Source organism: Anolis sagrei, chromosome 2 (assembly GCF_037176765.1).
Source record: "Anolis sagrei isolate rAnoSag1 chromosome 2, rAnoSag1.mat, whole genome shotgun sequence".
Lineage (NCBI taxonomy): Eukaryota > Metazoa > Chordata > Lepidosauria > Squamata > Dactyloidae > Anolis > Anolis sagrei.
In genome coordinates this window covers 2,217,246-2,239,188 of record NC_090022.1, presented here as the reverse complement: position 1 = coordinate 2,239,188, position 21,943 = coordinate 2,217,246, and the positions used below count along the sequence as shown (strand labels likewise).

Genomic DNA, 21,943 nt, shown 5'->3' with positions numbered 1-21,943 from the left:
CCACCACCGAGAAGGCCCTGTCTCTCGTCCTCACCAACCGCGATTGAGAGGGTGGTGGGACCGAGAGCAGGCCCCCCCCGGAAGATCTTAGTAGCCTTGATGGCTCATAGGGGAGAATCCGTTCGGACAGGTAAACTGGGCCAGAGCCGTTTAGGGCTTTATAGGTCAACACCAGCACTTTGAATTGTGTCCGGAAGCTGATCGGCAGCCAGTGGAGCTGGCGTAACAGAGGGGTCGTGTGGTCTCTGTACCCTGCTCCTGTTAACAATCTGGCTGCCGCGCGTTGGACTGATTGAAGCTCCCGGGCAGAGGCAACCCCACGTAGAGAGCGTTGCAGTAGTCTACTTTTGAACACAGTTGAGAACCATCTTTTTTTGGATATCACGCACATAACAGTGTCCAAAATGTAATAAAGATTCCTGTGTTATTACATTATTAGTCCAAAGTTATTTCTTTGGACTCCAGCTCCCATGACTTTTTCCCCACAGAAAGACCTCAGGGCTTTATAGGCGAAAGCCAGCACGTTGAATTGTGCTCGGTCGCAGACTGGAAAGCAATCTAGCTGCCGCCAATTGGACTATTTGAAGCTTCGGAACAGTCTTCAAAGGCCCCCCAACAAGGAGTGCACTGCAGGAATCTATTTGGGATTTATTGATTTATTTGTCGTGTCAGGGCAACCAGTCCATTATATTACATTTCTAACAGAGCAAAGCAAACAAACAGACAAAATACAAAATGTGTGAGTTTGGTAGATGATTCAATGTCCTTTGACCTGTAGCTGGCCCCTTGGAGTGCTTCTGGTGTTGCTGCAAGAAGGTCCTCCATTGTGCATCATGTGGCAGGGTTCAGGTTGCATTGCAGCAGGTGGTCAGTGGTTTGCTCCTCTCCACACTTGCATGTCGAGGATTCCACTCTGTGGCCCCATTTCTGAAGGTTGGCTCTGCATCTCGTGGTGCCAGAGCGCAGTCTGTTCAGCACCTTCCAAGTCGCCCAGTTTTCTGTGTGCCCAGGGGGGAGTCTCTCATTTGGTATCAACCGTTGGTTGAGGTTCTGGGTTTGAGCGTGCCACTTTTGGACTCTCGCTTGCTGAGGTGTTCCAGCGGGTATCTCTGTAGATCTTAGAAAATTATTTCTAGATTTAAGTCGTTGACGTGCTGGCTGATACCCAAACTTTGAGAGTTCTTGGAGAACGGGAGAAGTTCCAGCAGATTGGAGGAGAGCCAATGTGGTCCCAATCTTCAAAAAGGGGAAAAAGGATGACCCAAACAACTACCGTCCGGTCAGCCTCACGTCGATACCAGGCAAGATTCTGGAAAAGATTGTTAAGGAAGCGGTCTGCAAACACTTAGAAACAAATGCAGTCATCGCTAATAGTCAACATGGATTTATCAAAAACAAGTCATGCCAGACTCATCTGATCTCTTTCTTCGATAGAGCTACAAGCTGGGTAGATGCGGGGAATGCCGTGGATGTAGCGTACCTGGATTTCAGGAAGGCCTTCTTTGACAAGGTCCCCCATGACCTTCTGGCAAGGAAACTAGTCCAATGTGGGCGAGGCAAAACTACGGTGAGGTGGATCTGTAATTGGTTAAGTGGACGAACACAAAGAGTGCTCACTAACGCTTCCTTTTCATCTTGGAAAGAAGTGACGAGTGGAGTGCCACAAGAAGGGTTCCGTCCTGGGCCCGGTCCTGTTCAACATCTTTATTAATGACTTAGATGAAGGGTTAGAAGGCAGGATCATCAAGTTTGCAGACGACACCAAATTGGGAGGGATAGCCAAGACTCCAGAGGACAGGAGCAGAATGCAAAACGATCTTGACAGATTAGAGAGATGATTGGCCAAAACTAACAAAATGAAGTTCAATAGTGACAAATGCAAGATACTCCACTTTGGCAGAAAAAATGAAATGCAAAGATACAGAATGGGGGACAATGCCTGGCTCGAGAGCAGTACGTGTGAAAAAGATCTCGGAGTCCTCGTGGACAAGTTAAATGTGATGTGGCGGCAAAAAAAGCCAATGGGATTTTGGCCTGCATCAATAGGAGTCTAGTGTCTAGATCTAAGGAAGTAATGCTACCCCTCTATTCTGCTTTGGTTAGACCACATGTGGAATATTGTGTCCAATTCTGGGCACCACAATTCAAGAGAGATGTTGACAAGCTGGAATGTGTCCAGAGGAGAGCGACTAAAATGACCAAGGGTCTGGAGAACAAGCCCTATGAGGAGCGGCTTAAGGAGCTGGGTATGTTTAGCCTGAAGAAGAGAAGGCTGAGAGGAGATATGATAGCCATGTATAAATATGTGAGAGGAAGCCACAGAGAGGAGGAGGGAGCAAGCTTGTTTTCTGCTTCCCTGGAGTCTAGGACGCAATGGAACAATGGCTTCAAACTACAAGAGAGGAGATTCCATCTGAACATTAGGAAGAACTTCCTGACTGTGAGAGCCGTTCAGCAGTGGAACTCTCTGCCCCGGAGTGTGGTGGAGGCTCCTTCTTTGGAAGCTTTTAAGCAGAGGCTGGATGGCTATCTGTCAGGGGTAATTTGAATGTAATATTCCTGCTTCTTGGCAGAATGGGGTTGGACTGGATGGCCCATGAGGTCTCTTCCAACTCTTTGGTTCTATGATTCTAGGGGACTGGGGGGTGGCTTACATACAACACAATGTGCCTGGAACAACGCAAAAAATAAACATACACTGCAATGAAAGAGAAAACCACAAGCATATAAAACAATTACTTACACTTAAAAACAGCGCTCAATAAACGAAGGGACCTGGTGAGGTTCCACTAAGTCAGATCGGACAGGACAGAGAACAAAGTCATTTGGGATTGAAGGCCAACCACAGAAGTTCATCACACTTTGGCCAAAATGGAGGCAAGTACCGAGTTACCACTCGATGATGCACAAGCGCACCTTTGCAGAGAAAACCATGACTTTCAGTACAATTTCACAGCCATTCAGACCTCCCACGCCTCCCTCCTGATTGGCTGTGAAAGGAGACAGCTGGGATTCATGCCATGATTGGTGGGGATCCCGTTGGCATCACAATGGGAAGGAGAGGTTCCCCATGGCAGGAAGAACGGCCGATTCTTGGAGGGTTCGAAGGTCCATTCCGTTGCGAGGACACCCTGCGGAGGGGGCAAAACAGAGGAGGGAGATGGCGTGGGTGTGCAGGTGATTCCCTGATTGACTTCATGTCTCATTCCGAAGAAGGCAACAGTGCCAGGCATGGAAGACAAAAGGTGATCCTGCCACAGAGCCAGAGGGTCAGGTACCCACTCAAAAGGCTCATTTGTTCACCTTTGCTTAGCCTTTGCATCTGTGGGAATCCTAGACCTCTGGACACACCTGGCCAGGTAAACAGTGCAAAACATCCCTACTGATAAAGGGATTGTCTCATCTGTCACTCACACACAAGAGGGAAATCTCTAGAAGGATATTTACTGAGGGTAGAGGACTCTCCGTTCCCAGGGTTGTATGACAATAGAAGGGAAGGGGACCAGGGGCCTTTACCATACATTTGAGACACTCTGAATACAGCAGACCCCAAAATAGAATTCAATACATTTATGGAAGGTTTGGGGTTCCCTTGCCAGGTCCTCCCGAGGCTTTCAGGGGCTTCCAAATGGTGGGACTCTGGGCCCTGGGTCTCTCCCCGCATCCCCTTCCTCGCCTCCTGAGCACTCAGAGCCTGACCAGGCCACGAGAGAAGGTCTCCTGGAAAGGGAGAGGCCTCTTCTCATCCAGAGGAAATCCCAGTCCTGGCCACGGAGTCTCTGGGTTTGGCATTCACCGAGTTTTCACACTAACAACTATTGATATTCTGCATTTTGTAGTTGAAGGCTTTCATGGCCTTCCGGGTGTGAGTCTTCCGGGCTGCATGGCCATGTTCCAGAAGCATTCCCACCCACACCTGTCTATGGCAGGCATCCTCAGAGGGGTGAGGCCTGTGGGAAAGCAGGCAAGTGGGGTTTATATATCTGTGGGAAGCCAGGCAGGAAGCAGCCAGTGCTTTGGACCTGCAAGGCCATTCAATGCTAATGGAAATATCCATGCTTGTCTCCAAAAGACAGGAGTTCTTCCTCTCTCCCAGCCTGGGCATCCCTCCACAGGGATGTATGTCGACCCCACTCGCCCAGTTTGTAAGAGGCCTTCCTCCCAACCTTTGAGGATTCCTTTAGCCAGAGAGATGTAGGAAAATTGTCAGGAGAGAATGCTTCTGGACCTGGCCAGGCAGCACGGAAACTATTCACAGCAACTCAGGGATGCATGTTGTGTCTTTGAGAGCATCTGAACCATTGGCCTCCCAGAGAGAGAGAGAGAGGAGCCTCCCTCCCTGAGGTCCTAGGACACCCTGGCCCAGTAGTTCTCAACCTGGGGTCCCCAGATGTTTTTGGCCTAGAACTGCCAGAAATGCCAGCCAGTTTACCAGCTGTTGGGGTTTCTGGGAGTTGAAGGCCAAAAACACATCTGGGTTCCTGGCCGGTCCCTGGCCCTCCCCTTTGGTCTCCCTCCCAACCTCAGAGGATTCCTTCAGCCAGAGATAGATGGAGGAAAAATGTCAGGAGAGAATGCTTCTGGAACCTGGCCAGGAAACCATTCACAGCAACAATCCAGGGATGCCTTTTGTGCCTGTGAGAGCTTCTGAAACATTGGCCCCCCAGAGAGAGAGAGAGAGAGAAAGAGGGCCTCCCTCCCTTGCCAGGCGTGTCTTCCCTCCCTCTCCCTCCGCAGGGACCCCTCCCTCCCTCCGCAGGGTGGGCCAGGAAGGAGGAGAGGCCAGGCCTCCTCGGGAGGAACTGCAGCCTAGCTCTGCCTCCCAGCCTCCTTCCTGCAGTGCGGCTCCTTTAAGGCCAAGCCCCGCCCCTCTTTGGGCGGACGCCTCCCCCCTCCCGCCATGACAGCGCCGGGCGGAAGTAGGCCTCCGGGGTGACGTCACGGCCAGGCCGTTGGAGACCGAGGGAAGGGGGGGGAGGAGAGAGAGCTGCGCTTCTTCCGGTGGGGCCTAGGCGAGGGAGAGGCAGCCAGGCTTCTTCCCAGGTGGAGTGAGTGGAAGGGGAGGGGAGGAAGGCCTACTCGGGAGTGTGGGAGGGAGGAGCAGGAGATTGCTCTTCGGGGACTCCTCCTCCTCGTGGACGGGCCTCTTCCTCCTGGGAAGGGGAGGAGGAGGGAGGGAGGCCTGAGCTCTGGAGTCAGGCTCAGCCTGGGAATCAGCCCCGAGTGGGTGGCCTCCTCGGGAGGGGAAGGAGGGAGGCGCCCCTTGGGAAAGGCCCCCCAAGGCCCCCCGACCCTCCCCTTGGGGCCTGCCTGCGTGTCTCCCTGGTGGGCCTGGCAGGGGGGGGCCTTCCTGTGGGCGGAGGAGGAGGAGGAGGCCCCCCCGCAGCTCCCCTCCTCCCTCCCTTCCTCCCTCCCCGGCCCCCTCTCCCACCCCCACCTGGGCGCAAAGGGGGTCCCGAGGGAGGGAGCGGGGGATGGGGGGGGGTCCACGTCCTTCGCCAGTGGGGGTCTCTCGCCCACAAACACACCTCGAAGCAGGCAGAGAGAGAGAGATGGACAGGCAGGCAGGCAGAGGTGCGTGCCGAGGGAACTCCGGGCTGGGCACACACACACTCCTTTGGAAGGGGCTCCTTTCCTTCCTTCATTCCAGAGTGGGCTTGAGGGAAGCCAGAAGGGCCCTGCGAGGGAGGGTTGGGCTCCCTTGTCTCCCTTCCTTTCTTCCCTTAACCCTTCCCTTTCTTTTTTCCCCCTTCCTCCTTCACTTCTTCCTCCTTTCCTTCTTCCTCCCTTTCTTCCTCCTCTCTCTCCCTCCTTCTGCTCTTCCTTCCCTGCCCCCTTCCTTCCTCCCTTTTTTCCTTCTCTCACCCCTTCCTTACTTCATTCCTCCCTTCATCCCTTCCTTCCGCTCTTCCTTCCTTGCTCCTTTCCTCCCTCCCTTTCTTCCTTCTCTCCCTTCATCCCTTCCTTCCTCCCTTCACAGATGTGCTCTTCTGCGACTGAGGCTTGTGCTCTCTGTGTCATTGGCACCTCCCTTTTTTCCTCCCTTTCTTCCTTCTCTCCCTCCGTCCTTACTTCATTCCTCCCATCATCCTTCCTTCCTACTGCTCATCCTTCCTTACTCCCTTTCTTTTGTCCTTCCTATCTTTCTTCCTTCCTTCCTTCCTCCCTTACTTTCTTTCTTCTCTCCGTCTTTCCTTCCTTCCTCTCTGCCTTCCACTCTTCCTTCCTTTCTTCCCTTCTCCCCCTCCCTCCCTCTCTTTCTTCTCTCCCTCCTTCCTTACTTCATTCCCCCTTCATCCCTTCCTTCATCCCTTCCTTCTGCACTTCCTTCCTTGCTCCCTTCCCTCCTCCCATTCTTTCCTCTCTCCTTCCTTACTTCATTCCTCCCATCATCCTTCCTTCCTACTACTCATCCTTCCTTACTCCCTTTCTTTCTTCCTTCCTATCTTTCTTTCTTCCTTCCTTCCTCCCTCTCTTCCTCCCTCACTTTCTTTCTTCTCTCCATCTTTCCTTACTTCATTCCTTCCTTCCTCTCTTCCTTCCACTCTTCCTTCCTTTTTTCCCTTCTCCCCCTCCCTCCCTTTCTTTCTTCTCTCCCTCCTTCCTTACTTCATTCCTCCCTTCATCCCTTCCTTCCTCCCTTCCTTCTGCACTTCCTTCCTTGCTCCCTTCCCTCCTCCCATTCTTTCCTCTCTCCTTCCTTACTTCATTCCTCCCATCATCCTTCCTTCCTACTGTAGCAGGAACGCGGAGAACGCGATTCCCAACCCAAACTTTCCAGGATCTTACCAGTCCGCTATGGATCCGAAGCAAGAGTCCAAACAGTTAGCAGGCAAGCACAAGTTTATTCATATTGCGCAATAGGAGACAGACAGGCAGAGGGTCATGCGCGCAGCATGCCAGGACAAGTTCTGTCCGTCCTGAGCCCTCGGACTCCGGGGTTAATATAGCCGGGTTGTTTAGGGCAAAGAAATTCCTCTTTTCCCCTATGGACGGTTTCGGGTTAGGCAAACATTTCCTTCAGCATAAACACTTCGGGGAATCGGCCCACCACAAACCGTCTAGCATTTTGTAAGACCCTTCCGTTCTTGTCAACAACCCCCCATAGACATTCATATTAGCCAAGCCTATTGCATACATTCTTTACAGGAACTTGGCCGACCACATCGGCTGACCACAAACGGCTTCTTGGAACAGGCTATTGTGACACTTGCTGCATCTTGATTAGAAGTTGGAAATATGCTTTCCCTAGCATCTTAGAGACAGACAGGCATAGGTAGGCCTCAAAATGGAGATACTTTGGTCCACTGCTCACCTCACTACCGCTCATCCTTCCTTACTCTCTTTCTTCCTTCCTTCCTTCCTTCCTTCCTTCCTTCCTCCCTTCCTCCCTCACTTTCTTTCTTCTCTCCATCTTTCCTTACTTCATTCCTCCCTTCATCCTTCCTTCCACTCATCCTTCCTTACTCCCTCCCTTTTCTTCCTTCTCTCCTTCCTTCCTTCCTTCATTCTTCCATTCATGCTTTCTTCATTACTCCCTTCATCCCTTCCTTCCTCTCTTCCTTCCACTCTTCCTTCCTTCCTCCCTTTCTTCCCTTCTCCCCCTCCCTCCCTTTCTTTCTTCTCTCCCTCCTTCCTTACTTCATTCCTCCCATCATCCTTCCTTCTTACTACTCATCCTTCCTTACTCCCACCCTCCCTTTTCTTCCTTCCTTCATTCTTCCATTCATGCTTTCTTCATTCCTCCCTTCATCCCTTCCTCCCTCTCTTCCTTCCACTCTTCCTTCCTTCCTCCCTTTCTTCCCTTCTCCCCCTCCCTCCCTTTCTTTCTTCTCTCCCTCCTTCCTTACTTCATTCCTCCCATCATCCTTACTTCCTACTACTCATCCTTCCTTACTCCCACCCTCCCTTTTCTTCCTTCCTTCATTCTTCCATTCATGCTTTCTTCATTCCTCCCTTCATCCCTTCCTCCCTCTCTTCCTTCCACTCTTCCTTCCTCCCTCCCTTTCTTCCCTTCTCCCCCTCCCTCCCTTTCTTTCTTCTCTCCCTCCTTCCTTACTTCATTCCTCCCATCATCCTTACTTCCTACTACTCATCCTTCCTTACTTCTACCCTCCCTTTTCTTCCTTCCTTCATTCTTCCATTCATGCTTTCTTCATTCCTCCCTTCATCCCTTCCTTCCTCTCTTCCTTCCACTCTTCCTTCCTTCCTCCCTTTCTTCCCTTCTCCCCCTCCCTCCCTTTCTTTCTTCTCTCCCTCCTTCCTTACTTCATTCCTCCCATCATCCTTCCTTCCTACTACTCATCCTTCCTTACTCCCACCCTCCCTTTTCTTCCTTCCTTCATTCTTCCATTCATGCTTTCTTCATTCCTCCCTTCATCCCTTCCTTCCTCTCTTCCTTCCACTCTTCCTTCCTCCCTCCCTTTCTTCCCTTCTCCCCCTCCCTCCCTTTCTTTCTTCTCTCCCTCCTTCCTTACTTCATTCCTCCCATCATCCTTCCTTCCTTCCTACTACTCATCCTTCCTTACTCCCACCCTCCCTTTTCTTCCTTCCTTCATTCTTCCATTCATGCTTTTTTCATTCATCCCTTCCTTCCTCTCTTCCTTCCTTGCTCCCTTCCTTCATCCCTGTATTCCCTTCTCTCCCTCCCTCCATTTCGTCCTTCCTCGCCTCTTTCCTTACTTCATTCCTCCCTTCCTCCCTTCCTTCCTCTCTTCCTTCTGCTCTTGCTTCCTTGCTCCCTTCCCTCCTCCCATTCTTTCCTCTCTCCTTCCTTACTTCATTCTTCCCTTCATCTGTCATGAATGGCTTTTCAATGACTTCAAAGCCTAGGTTCTTTTTATTGCAATTTCCAGTGTGAGAAGGTATATCAGATTACAGACCAACATTGAGACATACAGATCCTATGCAACGACATTGGACAATGCCTAAGAACACTGCCAAGGACCAGATCTCTGTTTTCCATACAGCAGAACCTGACTCCCTGCACTAAATCACAGACTCCAAAAGCGCCTTCCTTCTTCCTCTTGAGAAAGAAGCCCCAAAGTGTCCAGAATCATGCTTTCCCAGAGCAGATCTGACACTCTCCGAATACACCACTTCTGTCCATCCATGGAGCAGAGCATGGCGGGTGGAACAGCCTCCTCGGTCTGTCACACTTTTGAGCATTATCTGGAGTTTCAGAGTGAGGTGTGATCTGTCAGTAAAATGTGAATAATGGGAAATTTAAATGGTATGTTTGGAGCCAGTAATGTGAACGTATGCAGGACTCTCCAGTGAGGATTGAGTTGAGACTACAGAAGAAGTGGCCAGTTTCCTAGAAGGGGCTTTGCAAGTGTTTCCTGCTTCCTCTGATGTGGACGGGCCTTGTGTCATCACTTAGGAATTTACTGGGCGTGCTTTACTGATAACAAGCGCCATTATTATGAAGAAGCCTGCGCAACGGAATGGACTTAAGTTTTGAACTGCTAGCTGAGGCTGCTGATTTACCGGAGCAGTGACAAGATCTATGGGCTTACTTTGTATATAGTGTAATTGTCTTTACGGCTACAATAAAAGCTGTTTATTGCTGATTTTGGCTGCTGAGCTGTGAAATGCTTCCAGCGATTGATGGGTGTTTTGTGTGGGACTGCAAGGTTTCAGTGATGCCTATGATATCATATTTGTGGTGTTGTGCTAAAAGTTGGAGTTTGTCTTGTTTATTTCCCATGCTCTGTCCTTTAGTGTAAAGACATGTGAGCCCCTGAGATCTCCCCTCAGCTGTTTAATTGGGATTATTGTGCTTTTGGTACTTGGTCCTCGTTGTGTTTGTGCAGCCCTCCGTTTAGCCTTCTGGCGGTTGCCTGACATTGTGGGTAAAGTAGTGTTCGCAAGGCTGTTGTCCCCCTCCCCCGGTGGACCTAGTTTAAAGTGCCCCTAATGAGGTTTGGGAGTCTGTGAGCAAAAAGGTGTTTTCCTACTTGTGTGAGATGCACCCCATCCCTTGCCAGTTGGCCATCCTCCTGGAAAAGCAGGCCATGGTCAAGGAAGCCAAAGCGTTCCTCCTGACACCATTTTCTAAGCCAGTTATTGACCTGTACTATTTTTCTGGCCCTTGTGGGTACGTGTCTTACAACAGGGAGGAGGGATGATGAAAAGGCCACCTGTACATTACATTGTTTTAGCTTTGTTCCGAGAGCTTGAAAATCATTTATGATCTTTTGAAACGTATGCCTACCAGTATCATTTGTTCCTACATGAATCAACATGAGGGGAGGACGGTGATGGGGCTTGAGGAGCCTGGTGAGCCTCTGAGTGATGTGGTGTATTTTCCCCCCAGGTAAGCAGCATATTTCTCGAGCCATCCCATCTGGTCTGGAAATGACGGCTTCCGTTCCTCTAAGGAGGGAGTCGCCTACTGCCAAGACCTGTTTACAAGACGCCTCCCTCCCTTTCTTCCTTCTCTCCCTCCTTCCTTACTTCATTCCCCCCTTCATCCCTTCCTTCCTTTCTTCCTTCCGCTCTTCCTTCCTTGCTCCCTTCCTTCCTTCCTCCCTTTCTTCCCTTCTCCCTCCTCCTCCCTTTTTTCCTTCTCTCCCTCCTTCCTTACTTCACTCCCCCCTTCATCCCTTCCTTCCGCTCATCCTTCCTTGCTCCCTTCCTTCCTCCCTTTCTTCCCTCCTCCCCCTCCCTCCCTTTTTTCTTCTCTCCCTGCTTCCTTACTTCATTCCTCCCTTCATCCCTTCCTTCCTCTCTTCCTTCCTCCCTTTCTTCCCTTCTCCCTCCTCCTCCCATTTTTCCTTCTCTCCCTCCTTCCTTACTTCACTCCCCCTTCATCCCTTCCTTCCTTTCTTCCTTCCGCTCATCCTTCCTTGCTCCCTTCCTTCCTCCCTTTCTTCCCTTCTCCCCCTCCCTCCCTTTTTCCTTCTCTCCCTCCTTCCTTACTTCACTCCCCCCTTCATCCCTTCCTTCCTCTCTTCCTTCCGCTCTTCCTTCCTTCCTCCCTTTCTTCCCTTCTCCCTCCTCCCCCCTTTTTTCCTTCTCCCCCTGCTTCCTTACTTCATTCCTCCCTTTGTCCCTTCCTTCCTCACTTCCTTATTTATTTATTTGCTGTATTTATATACCACGTTCATACAGAGAGGTCTAGAGGGTGAAGCGTATGATTTTAGCTTTCTTTGTGACAAGATTGGAAGAGACCGGAGGTCACCTAACTTCCCCCCCTATTTTTCTTTTTCCCTCGCTCACTTTTTAAGAAAAGGATGTATAAAAAATGAGGGTGCAGATAAAAGCAATGTTACATGGACATGAAGTCTGTATAAATATGAGCACCAGTGGAAGCCAGGAGGGCCTTCTCTTCTGCGGTCTCCCCATGATGGGATGCCCTCCTCTCCAAAGCCCACCTGGTGCAGAGGTTGGTGCAATTCCAGTCTCCAGGTCTGCATTATCAGGCCTTCCTTTTAAAATCAATTATAACTCATAAAATGAAAAATAGTAATACCTAAACAATTGTGTTTCGGGAACACAAGCTCATGTTTTTAAGAAACACATTTTACAAAGCAGACACACAACACTGTGGAGCTGGAGGTAACACGTGAAGCCTGGGTTGGCTGCAACACATCCACCGCTCCCCATTCATGAGCAAAGGAAGGGCGGGAAGGATGTCAATGCCTTCTGGAGGCAGGAGGAGGAGGGCAGGGGGGCCTGCAAAGACAGGAGGGGAGGGTGGACTCAAAAGGAGAAGGCCCAAAAAGCCACACGGAGGAAAAGAGTGTACTTCCCCTTTACAATCCTGTGTCTGTTTCCTGCAGGATTCTAGAGTTTGTAGTTAAGAGAAGCCAAGGACCCCCCTGGCTGAGAATGAGAAAGGCCCCTCCCTGAACACCTGGCAGCGTAAGAAATCGCACACGGAGAATCTTGGGGCCCCATCCCCTTTGTACCTGGGGAAGGATTGTTCGTAGTTGGGCAAGTGTCAAAGTATTTGTCACCTGGCACTGGGCACCTTCCCTCTTCCTCTTGGTTTGCTACAGCACTAGACTTCCTCTTCGTGTTCCATGAGATCTTTCCCTATTTAACTCCTGAAGAGATTTCCCTCTCATTTCTCTGGCAGGTTAACTTCGGAACAAGTTCTGCGAAGAACACCTTGTGAGAGCTTTGCCTGAGGAGTTCTGCAAGTTCAAAGTGACTTCAAGATACACAGCAATGACAACAAGACAAAATAATTACCAGAAAAAAAGATTTGAGGCTACATCCCTGTGCTGTTAAGGGGGAAATAAGATGTTGCAGTAGAAAGAGAGGCCTGGGAAACCAAGCAGAAGGCTACAGCAATACAAAAACTGCTGTTCAGGAGGTTATATCTGTGAACCCCTGGCATCATATTTGAATTATAAATGTGGAAGAATGGCAAGCACTCTACCTCCCTATTCTCGATCTGTCACAGGGGAGAAGTTACATCACTGTATGGAATGTGGAAAACAATTTGATAGGAAAAGTTCTCTTACTGTACATGAACAGACCCACACAGGGGAGAAGCCATATCAGTGCATGGAATGTAGAAAATGCTTCAGTCAGAGTAGCAATCTGCGTGCCCATAAAAGGATACACACAGGGGAGAAGCCACATAAATGTATGGAATGTGGAAAGAGCTTCAGTCTGAGTGGACATTGCGTGCCCATCAAAGGACCCACACAGGGGAAAAGCCATATAAATGTATGGAATGTGGAGAAAGCTTCAGTCGCAGTGACACTCTACGTTCCCATCAAAGGACGCACACAGGGGAGAAGCCATATAAATGTATGAAATGTGGAAAGAGCTTCAGTCGCAGTGGCCATGTACGTTCCCATCAAAGGATCCACACAGGGGAGAAGCCATATAAATGTATGGAATGTGGAGAAAGATTCAGTCAGAGTGGCCATCTATGGTCCCATCAAAGGACACACACAGGGGAGAAGCTACATAAATGCATGGAATGTGGAAAGAGCTTCAGTGAGAGTGGGACTCTTCGTAACCATCAAAGGATCCACACAGGGGCGAAGCCATATAAATGTATGGAATGTGGAAAGAGCTTCATTCAGAGTGGACATCTGCGTGCCCATCAAAGGACACACACAGGGGAAAAGCCATATAAATGTATGGAATGTGGAGAAAGCCTCAGTTACAGTAGCCATCTACATTCCCATGAAAGGACGCACACAGGGGAGAAGCCATATAAATGTATGGAATGTGGAGAAAGCTTCAGTCGCAGTGACACTCTACGTTCCCATCAAAGGACGCACACAGGGGAGAAGCCATATAAATGCATGGAATGTGGAAAGAGCTTCAGTCGCAGTGGCACTCTACGTTCCCATCAAACGATCCACACAGGGGAGAAGCCACATAAATGCATGGAGTGTGGAGAAAGATTCAGTCAGAGTGGCCATCTATGGTCCCATCAAAGGATCCACACAGGGGAGAAGCCACATATATGCATGGAATGTGGAAAAAGCTTCAGTCGCAGTGGCAATCTACGTTCCCATCAAAGGACGCACACAGGGGCGAAGCCACATAAATGCATGGAATGTGGAGAAAGCTTCAGTGAGAGTGGCACTCTACGTTCCCATCAAAGGACGCACACAGGGGAGAAGCCACACATATGCATGGAATGTGGAAAGAGCTTCAGTCGCAGTGGCAATCTACGTTCCCACCAAATGACTCACTCAGTACAGAAGCCATAGAAATGCATAGAATGTGGAGAAAGTTTCAGGCAGAGTAACTATCTCGATTCCTTCCAAATCTATCTACATTGCTTTCAAAGGAGCCACATAGTAGAGAAGCCGTATAAATGCACGGAATGTGGGAAGAGCTTTAGATGATGTTCAGCATGCAATAAACATCACGGAACTCATGCACCGCTAGAGGAGACCTGCCTTTCAGTTTCTGAGCTCTCTGTAAAAAAATATTGGAAGGAAAGAGGAAGGCTGGCTCCTGGCTCTCTCTCTCTCTCTCTCTCTCTCTCTCTCTCTACCATGGACTAGTTTGTGTGGCTTTGGTCGACGGCTACTGGGAGCAGGTCTCACTCAGAAGGGGATTTTTCTCCGTATTGCAGCAAGCTCCGAAGGGGTTCCCCTCGCCTCCTCCATAAGAAACCCGTCACAGGCTTCTAGGGTGATCTGTGGAGGTTTGCTGAAAGGAGCAGCAGCTGAGATCTCTGGATAAAAGGGTTCTGAAGAAGAAGAGCTCTTTGGGAGCAGAGAAGGTCATCTCTTCATACCCTCGTCTTACGTCTTGGCTCTGTTGCCCCTCGGTTAGTATTTTGGGCTCCAGCCATGTACCTGTCACCCTTTTCTGGACTTTGTTGTATCCTGAATAGTTGATTATACATTCTGGACTGACTTCTGGTTTCGTTTATGAACCAGGACGTTGTTTGTATGCCTGACTTTCTGGCTTGACTTTGGGAATTCGGTTTGTACTTTTGTTATTTTATCAGCTCTGTTGAATGAACTCCTGGCATGTGACTCTTGGACTGTTAACCTTTCTTCTTGCTCCTGACCTGGATCTGCAGTGCTCTACAATTGGACTCCTGACCTTAACTTGCTGCAATTGTATTATTTTAGCAGGACTGGTGCAATGGGTTAAACCCTTGTGCTGGCTGAACTGCTGACTTTGTTGCGGAATATACGTTACCCGAGATTCATTAGAGTGCTTTTGGAGAAGGAAGAAGATGGAGAGACAGCATGTCTGATTTCCAGGCGTTTATTCCTATCTCTGCAGAGTATAGCGTGTACAGCAAACAAGGGGCTGACACCTTGGAGGTCTGAATCGCTTCAGTATTTATAGCATAATATCAACCTTTCCACACATGCGCAGGAAGAGTCTGACATTTACACAATACAATCATTAATAGGCGTTTCCATATATAGTTGCCAAAAACATCTTTATCAGGTCTTGGCAGCCACGTTGTGAACCCAAACATCTGCTTGATTATGTAACTTATCCCAACCTTCACCCGTTACCCTAAGATGACACTTATAAGTGTAATGCCTTAAATCTCTAATTGACTTATAACTTTTATATGCTTATAACATAAGATTTGATCAAGGCAATCTCCTTTAGTTAATTCAGCCTTATAACTTCATTATAACGTATTTCTTAATATGAAGATCATGAAGGAAATTACTTAGGATAAAGCTTTTCTGAAATTGCCTGCTATTTACGTTAAGTGGTCAGAGGATGGCGTTCTCTCACCATTTGACCTTAGATGTTCCAAGTCTTGGCTCTATACTGTTGATCTCTTTGTCCTGCCAAACTTCTCTTCTTGACTTCATATCTAAGTAAACATCAGCTACAGCAAACACTTCTGACTGACCAAGGTCCAGTGACGATCAATAACATCTGTAGGTTTTTCAGGCATGAGGAAGTTCCCTCTTTAGAAATGGTCTTTTCCTTTCAAAGGATCAGGTGAGAACTTAAATCTTCTATTTTATTCTAAATTATTGTGATTTCCCTTTATTATTATTTTATTTTCTGCTAATGGCTGCCACAACTTGAAGTTTGGCGGTTTGAATCCGCGAGACAGAGAGAGCTCCCATCTGTCAGCCCTAGCTTCCCCGTGCAGTGACACAAGAGAAGCCTCCCAGCAAGATGGGAACACATTTGGGCATTCCCTGGGCAATGTCTTTGTAGACGTCCAGTTCTCACACCAGAAGCGACTTGCAGTATGTTCTCTATTCATTTCTGACACTGTAAAAAAGCTGGACTGAGTACTTGTAAGTAAATATGGTCTTGGCTTATCTTGTGTTTGTTTAATAAACCTCAGGCTTTATACCGGGAGAGCTCAGGAGCGCGAGACCATGAGTCTTGCTTTGTGTGTACTTATCGCTGCTTAGAGTGAACCCCTTTTCTGTATTTGAGGCTGTTTAATGATTTTAAACCCAAAAGTAATTTTTTCCCACACACGGATAGTATAACCATCAGGGCATTTGAAAAGGTGGTTGAAAGAGACATAGAGAGATTGTCCCGGAACGAAATTTACACCCGTTCCCACATGACGTCCATAGAAAGGAATACCATAAAAAGATTGGCCAACATGAAAGGATACATCTGGAAGAAGGCAGATAAAGGAGGAGCAATAGTTCCATTAAACGAAACGGATTACGTAAAAGAGGTAGAGAGACACCCAGGAGACATTTCTTTCTCTAAACCTATCCCTAAGGATCCTACAGACAAAATACGTTTTTTAATCTGAACAGTATGTACAGAAGGACTCACTTTAGGATGCATCTCAGATCAGCAATTTGGATTTCTGCCAAACAAGAATCCCAGAATTCCAGTGTTCTATGTGCTACCCAAAATACAACAAGAAAACATGCCTCCCCCAGGGAGACCAATTGTATCCGACTCTTCCTCCATCCTGGAACCCCTAGAGCAGTTTTTGGATTATTACTTACAACCATTTGTACCCCTCGTGTAGTCTTATATTAAAGATACTAAACATTTCATAAAGATCATAGAGGACCTTACCATACCACCACAATCCATCTTAATGACACTGGATATCACATCATTATATACCAACATACCATTAGATCGAACTAGAACAATAATTGCTAAACATACGTGAGCCCCAAACACCAGCTTCTCATATTTTAATGGATTTGTTAGACATTGTCCTGGAATATATTTTTTTCAGATTTAAAACCCAATACTATCTACAGATTTTTGGTGTCGCAATGGGAAGTCCTTTGGTCCCATCAGTGGCAAATCTTTTTATTTTATATTTGAAAGAAACCCACATCCTACATGACACAAAAAACAATTTTTTACCAGATATTCTATACGATGGCAGGTTTATCGATGATAGTTTTTTTAATTTGAAAATCAAAAGAATCTGCAATTTTCTTTAGTACTTGGCTTAACACAATACATGATAACATCAAATTCACTGGTAACCATAGCCATACAAATATAAACTTTCTAGATGTCATGGTATGTAAGAAAGGCAATAAGAAAACCCACGGATAAAATTCCATCATGCATTACAACAGCTTCCACCATCATGCTGCAAGTTGCTTCTGGAATGAGAGAATTAGCTGTCTACAAAGATGTTGCCCAAGGGGCGCCCAGATGTCATGCAAGCCTGTGGGGAGCTTTCTCTCATGTCCCCCCAAGGGGCCAGCTACTGATCAAAGGACATTTAATAGAATGCCAAGTTTGCAAACTTTGTGCTTTCTTTGTTTTTTCTTTGCTTGATTGTTTTTTAATGCAATACAACTGTTTGGTTCACTCCTGCATGATAAATAAATGCCAACATCATGGTTTAAAAACGAACTTACCCTATGCCAAACTTATGAGATTAAAACGAAAACACCACTGCCCCCCCGAGGACGTCACACCAGAGGTCATTACTTTTGAGAAACAATTCAAAGAAAAAGGGCACCCCACAAGTATCATCAATACTGCTATTAGAAAAGCTAAGTCCATAAATAGAAATGATTTACTAAGCGATATGGTGAGGAAACTTAATGACCATATGATATGGTCACTTAGGTAAACACATCAGGAAAATAATTAGAAAGCACCGGCACTTGGTCAGTGACACTCCAGGATGCAAGAATGTACCAATGATAGCCAGCAAATGAAGCCAAAATCTTAGGGACATGATGATCAGATCTGACTTCACAACTCCCTATACTATCAGCACATCTAATCTTGGGGGCCACACGAGTTGTGGGCATTGGGCATATTGCATTCAATTTCTTAAAGTAAAACAGTTCTCACACCCCACAATGCAACTCAACATACAACTTTGTAGTTTCACCAAATGCAGTATAGAGAAAGTGATGTATGTCATACAATGTCCATGTTCGCTGCTATATGTAGGCATGACCTCCAGACCTTTAAAAATTAGAATTCTTAGAAATAAAGCCATTGAATCTACTCTTTATTCCCATTTCAGTGAGAAATCCCACTCGCACACTAGCTTCAGTTTTGGCGCTTTTTAGAAAAGGTAACCACACAACCCCATCAAGACTTACAGAGAATTTTACTTCAGAGAGAGGCTTTTTTGGATATTCAGGTTACATACCGTTTCCCCAGGTGGGTTGAACGATAGATTAGATCTCTCTTGTTTTCTTCTATTGACCTGTATCTTTACAAGGGGAGGCTTCTCCATGGGTTTTTGCTCGCACTTGGAAAACCTGCAAACTCACGGCTATGGGAAGTCTTTGAGCAGAGCAGAGCCATTCACTCCTCTGGAGAAAGTACGCGTTTTAATTCTGCACAGTGATTGTTGTTACTGTAACTGGGGGCTATTATAGCATATCTACTTTCGTTGTCCTTTTGAATCTAGTTTGTTAATTCTTTGGAAGATATCAACTTAAATTGATGAAATAGCAAATAAGTGTTAACTTTCCAAAGAAGTGATAACGAGGAACTGTTGAGAACTCACAGCATGTTGTGAATGAGAACTTATTGTTTAATGTTTATTATGGATGTTTTTCTTGATTGAATAATTGATGTTTATATAGATTTTGCCCATGGTGTTGAGACAATAATAATCTTACTGTATATAATATATGCATTGTGTAATTCAGTGTTATAATTGGTTTAGTTATTGAACAGCTTAACACTTATACATTGATACTGTTTAATCCCCACCTTTGGCAAAGGGTCCATTTGGATGCACAGCACATCTCCCTCACTGCAGAGAATGGAAGACAAAGAATGGTGACAACGGCTGATGAAGATTCACGTCCATCAGATGAGATGAACAAATTAACTAAATTGATGAAGTATAGAACAGCATTTAAAGGAAATAGAGATAAAAATCATATAGTGAGAGAGAGGCTTATAGACTAGAGGTTGTTGTCAGTTTTGTTCTTATTGTGCAAGGTGTATCTTTTTCTTTGCTTTATATTTGTTAAGTAGTATCTTAAAAAATGTACCAAAATTATAATTTGCATAAACATACTCTGTTTTGTTTTTCTTTTTTGTCAATGAATAAATACTGTTTTTTTAAAGTGTGATACATAAGCTTTAAGAAGCCATTGTGATTCAAGGCTGTCCCAATGGGAGGGTGAGGTCTAGATCCGGGTAAGTTTGAGCCCACTCTCTTCTAGACTTGGATCAGGCCTCCCCTGGAATCACCCTACATCCAGTTCCGGGCTGCACAATTCAAGCAAGATTTTGAGATGCTAGAATGTCTCCAGAGAAGGGCGATAGGGAATGGGTGAAGGAGCCGGGGATGTTTAGTTTGGAGGGGGGGGGGGAGGCCGAGGGGACAAGAGAGCCAATATTTGGAAGGATGTCCCATTGAGGAGAAAAGGGCAAGTTCTTCCTGCCTCTCTGGAGACTAAAATATAAAGGAACTGAGTCACATTGCAGGAAAGAACTTTCCACCTAAACTTTAGGAAGCATTTCCTGGTGGGAAGAGCTGTGCAGCCCTGGAAGCATTGTTTCTTCTCAGGAGCCTCTCTTCCCAAGCCCTGGCCTTCCTGGGGACTCCATGTCCCACAATCCCTCATCTTGGACCAAGGCAGTTGAAGTGTGTTGAAGTCCAAGTAATCTTGGAAGAATCGTTTGGGAATCCCTGCTCCAGAGAGTGGCAGGAATGGCTGTCTTGGACTACAACTCCCAATAAATGCTACAAAAAGTCCTGGAATGGGAGTTGGAGGACCTTGGGAGTTGTAGTCCAAGACAAAGAGGTCTCCTAAGTCCTTGCAATGAAAGGCTTTCTTCCTCATGGGATTGCATATGTTTGTGTTCATCCATGGAGACAAGGATTTAGAACGAAACAAGGAAAATATGCATTGATTATCTGTCATCGCTTCAACATGTAGTGGTCACTTCTGATGGCAGTGGTTGAACAGGTATATATTAACTAATGTCCAAAATGTAATAGAGTCCTGTGTTTTTACATCATTAATCCAAAGTTACTTTTTTGACTCCAGCTCCCATAATCCTTCCCCACAAGAAGACTTCAAAGGTCTTGGAGGGAGGCCAGGTAAAGGGAGATCCTGGTTGTTTATAGATTTGGGGAATTTGGGTTGTTCTGGGTCTTGGACCTTCTGGGGGGGGTGTCTTTTCCTGGGACCCCCACTTCCTCTCCTTTTGTATTGATTTCAGGAGAAACCACATATAGCCGATAAATAGTAATAACTAATTTTTTGTACTCTGCCTCCATCTCCCTGAAGGGAATTGGGGTGGCTTACATATGGCACAATGTGCCTGGAACAACACAAAGAATAAACAAACAATGCAATGAAAGAGAAAACCACAAGAATATATAAAACAATTACTTATACTTAAAACAGCGCCCAATAACCTTAGGTACTTGGTGAGGTTCCAATAAGTCAGATCGGCCAGGATAGAGAACAAAGTTATTCAGGTTTGAAGGCCAACAACAGAGGTTCATCACAATGTGGCCAACATGGATACCACTCGAAGATGTACAAGCATAACTTCACAGAGAAAATCATGACTTTCAATACGCTTTCGCAGCTATTCAGACCTTCCATGCCTCCCTCCTGATGGGTTATGATATGAGCCAGCTAGGATCCGCGCCATGATTGGTGGAGGCTCCTTTGGCATCACAATGGGAAGGAGTGGTTCCCATGGCAGGAAGAACGGCCAATTCTTGGAGGGTTTAAAGGTCCATTCTGTTGTGAGGACACCCTGCGGAGGGGGCAAAACTGAGGAGGGAGATGGCGTGGGTGTGCAGATGATTCCTTGGTTGACTTAATGTCTAATTCCGAAGAAGACAACAGTGCCAGGCACAGAACACAAAAGGTGATAATGCCGGCCAGGTACCCATTCAAAAGGCTAATTTATTCATCTTTGCTTAACTTTTTCTTCTGTGGGAATCCTAAACCTCTGGACACACCTGGCCAGGAAAAGAAGGCAAAACAGCTCAACTGATAAAGGGATTGTCTGTCTGTCACACACACACAAAAGGGATTCCATGTCTAGGTTTGGGAGATCGCTAGAGGGATATTTCCTGATGGTACTGGACTCTCCGTTCCCAGGGTTGTATGTACATAGAAGGGAAGGGGACCAGGGGCTTTCACCATACATTTGAGACACTCTGAATACAGCAGGCCCCAAAATATAATTCAATACATTTGTGAAAGGTTTGGAGTTCCCTTGCCGGGTCCTCCTGAGGCTTTCAGGGGCTTCCAAAGAGTGGAATTCTGGGCCCTGGATCTCTCCCTGCATCCCCTTCCTCGCCTCCTGAGCACTCAGAGCCTGGCCAGGCCAGAAGAGAAGGTCTCCTGGAAAGGGAGAGGCCTCTTCTCATCCAGAGGAAATCTATCTCCTGGCCACGGAGTCTCTGGGTTTTGCAATCACTGTGTTTTCACATTAACAGCCATTGCTATTCTGCATTTTCTTGTCGAAGGCTTCCATGGCCGGAATCACTGGGTCGCTGTGAGTCTTCTGGGCTGCGTGGTCATGTTCCAGAAGCATTCCCGCCCACACCTCTCTATGGCAGGCATCCTCAGAGGGGTGAGGCCTGTGGGAAAGCAGGCAAGTGGAGTTGATATATCTGTGGGAGGCCAGGCAGGAAGCAGCCAGGCTTTGGACCTGTAAGGCCATTCAATAATGCTAGTGAAAGTGGTCAATTGCAACATCCACACTTGCCTCCAACAGACAGGAGTTCTTTCTTCCTCTCTCCCAGCCTGGGCATCCCTCCACAGGGATGTATGTCGACCCCACTCTCCCAGTTTGCAAGAGGCCTCCCTCCCAACCTCTGAGGATGCCTTCAGCCAGAGAGAGATGGAGGCGGAATGTCAGGAGAGAGTGCTTCTGGATCCTGGCCAGGCAGCCCAGAAAACAACTCATAGGAACACAAGGATGCCTTTTGTGTCTAGGAGAGCTTCCTTCTTCCCCAGAGAGAGAGAGAGAGAGAGAGAGAGAGGAGCCTCCCTCCCTGAAGTCCCCCCACAGCCTGGCCCTGCCCCCCCTCCCTCCCTCCCTCCCTCCCTCCCTCCCTCCC

General features: G+C 47.3%; 1 protein-coding gene and 1 pseudogene across 1 annotated transcript in view; both read left to right on the top strand.

Annotated features, from left to right (window-relative positions):
* The first annotated feature begins 4,989 nt into the window (after nucleotides 1-4,989).
* The window catches only part of LOC137096223 (zinc finger and SCAN domain-containing protein 2-like), a 53,502-nt gene continuing 36,548 nt past the window's right edge, over nucleotides 4,990-21,943 (top strand). The window contains exon 1 of the mRNA XM_067464921.1: nucleotides 4,990-5,043. The gene's annotated coding sequence lies outside the window, so the exon portion shown is untranslated. The remainder of the gene's footprint in view (nucleotides 5,044-21,943) is intronic.
* Nucleotides 5,006-14,404, top strand: LOC137096226 (zinc finger protein 135-like; annotated as a pseudogene).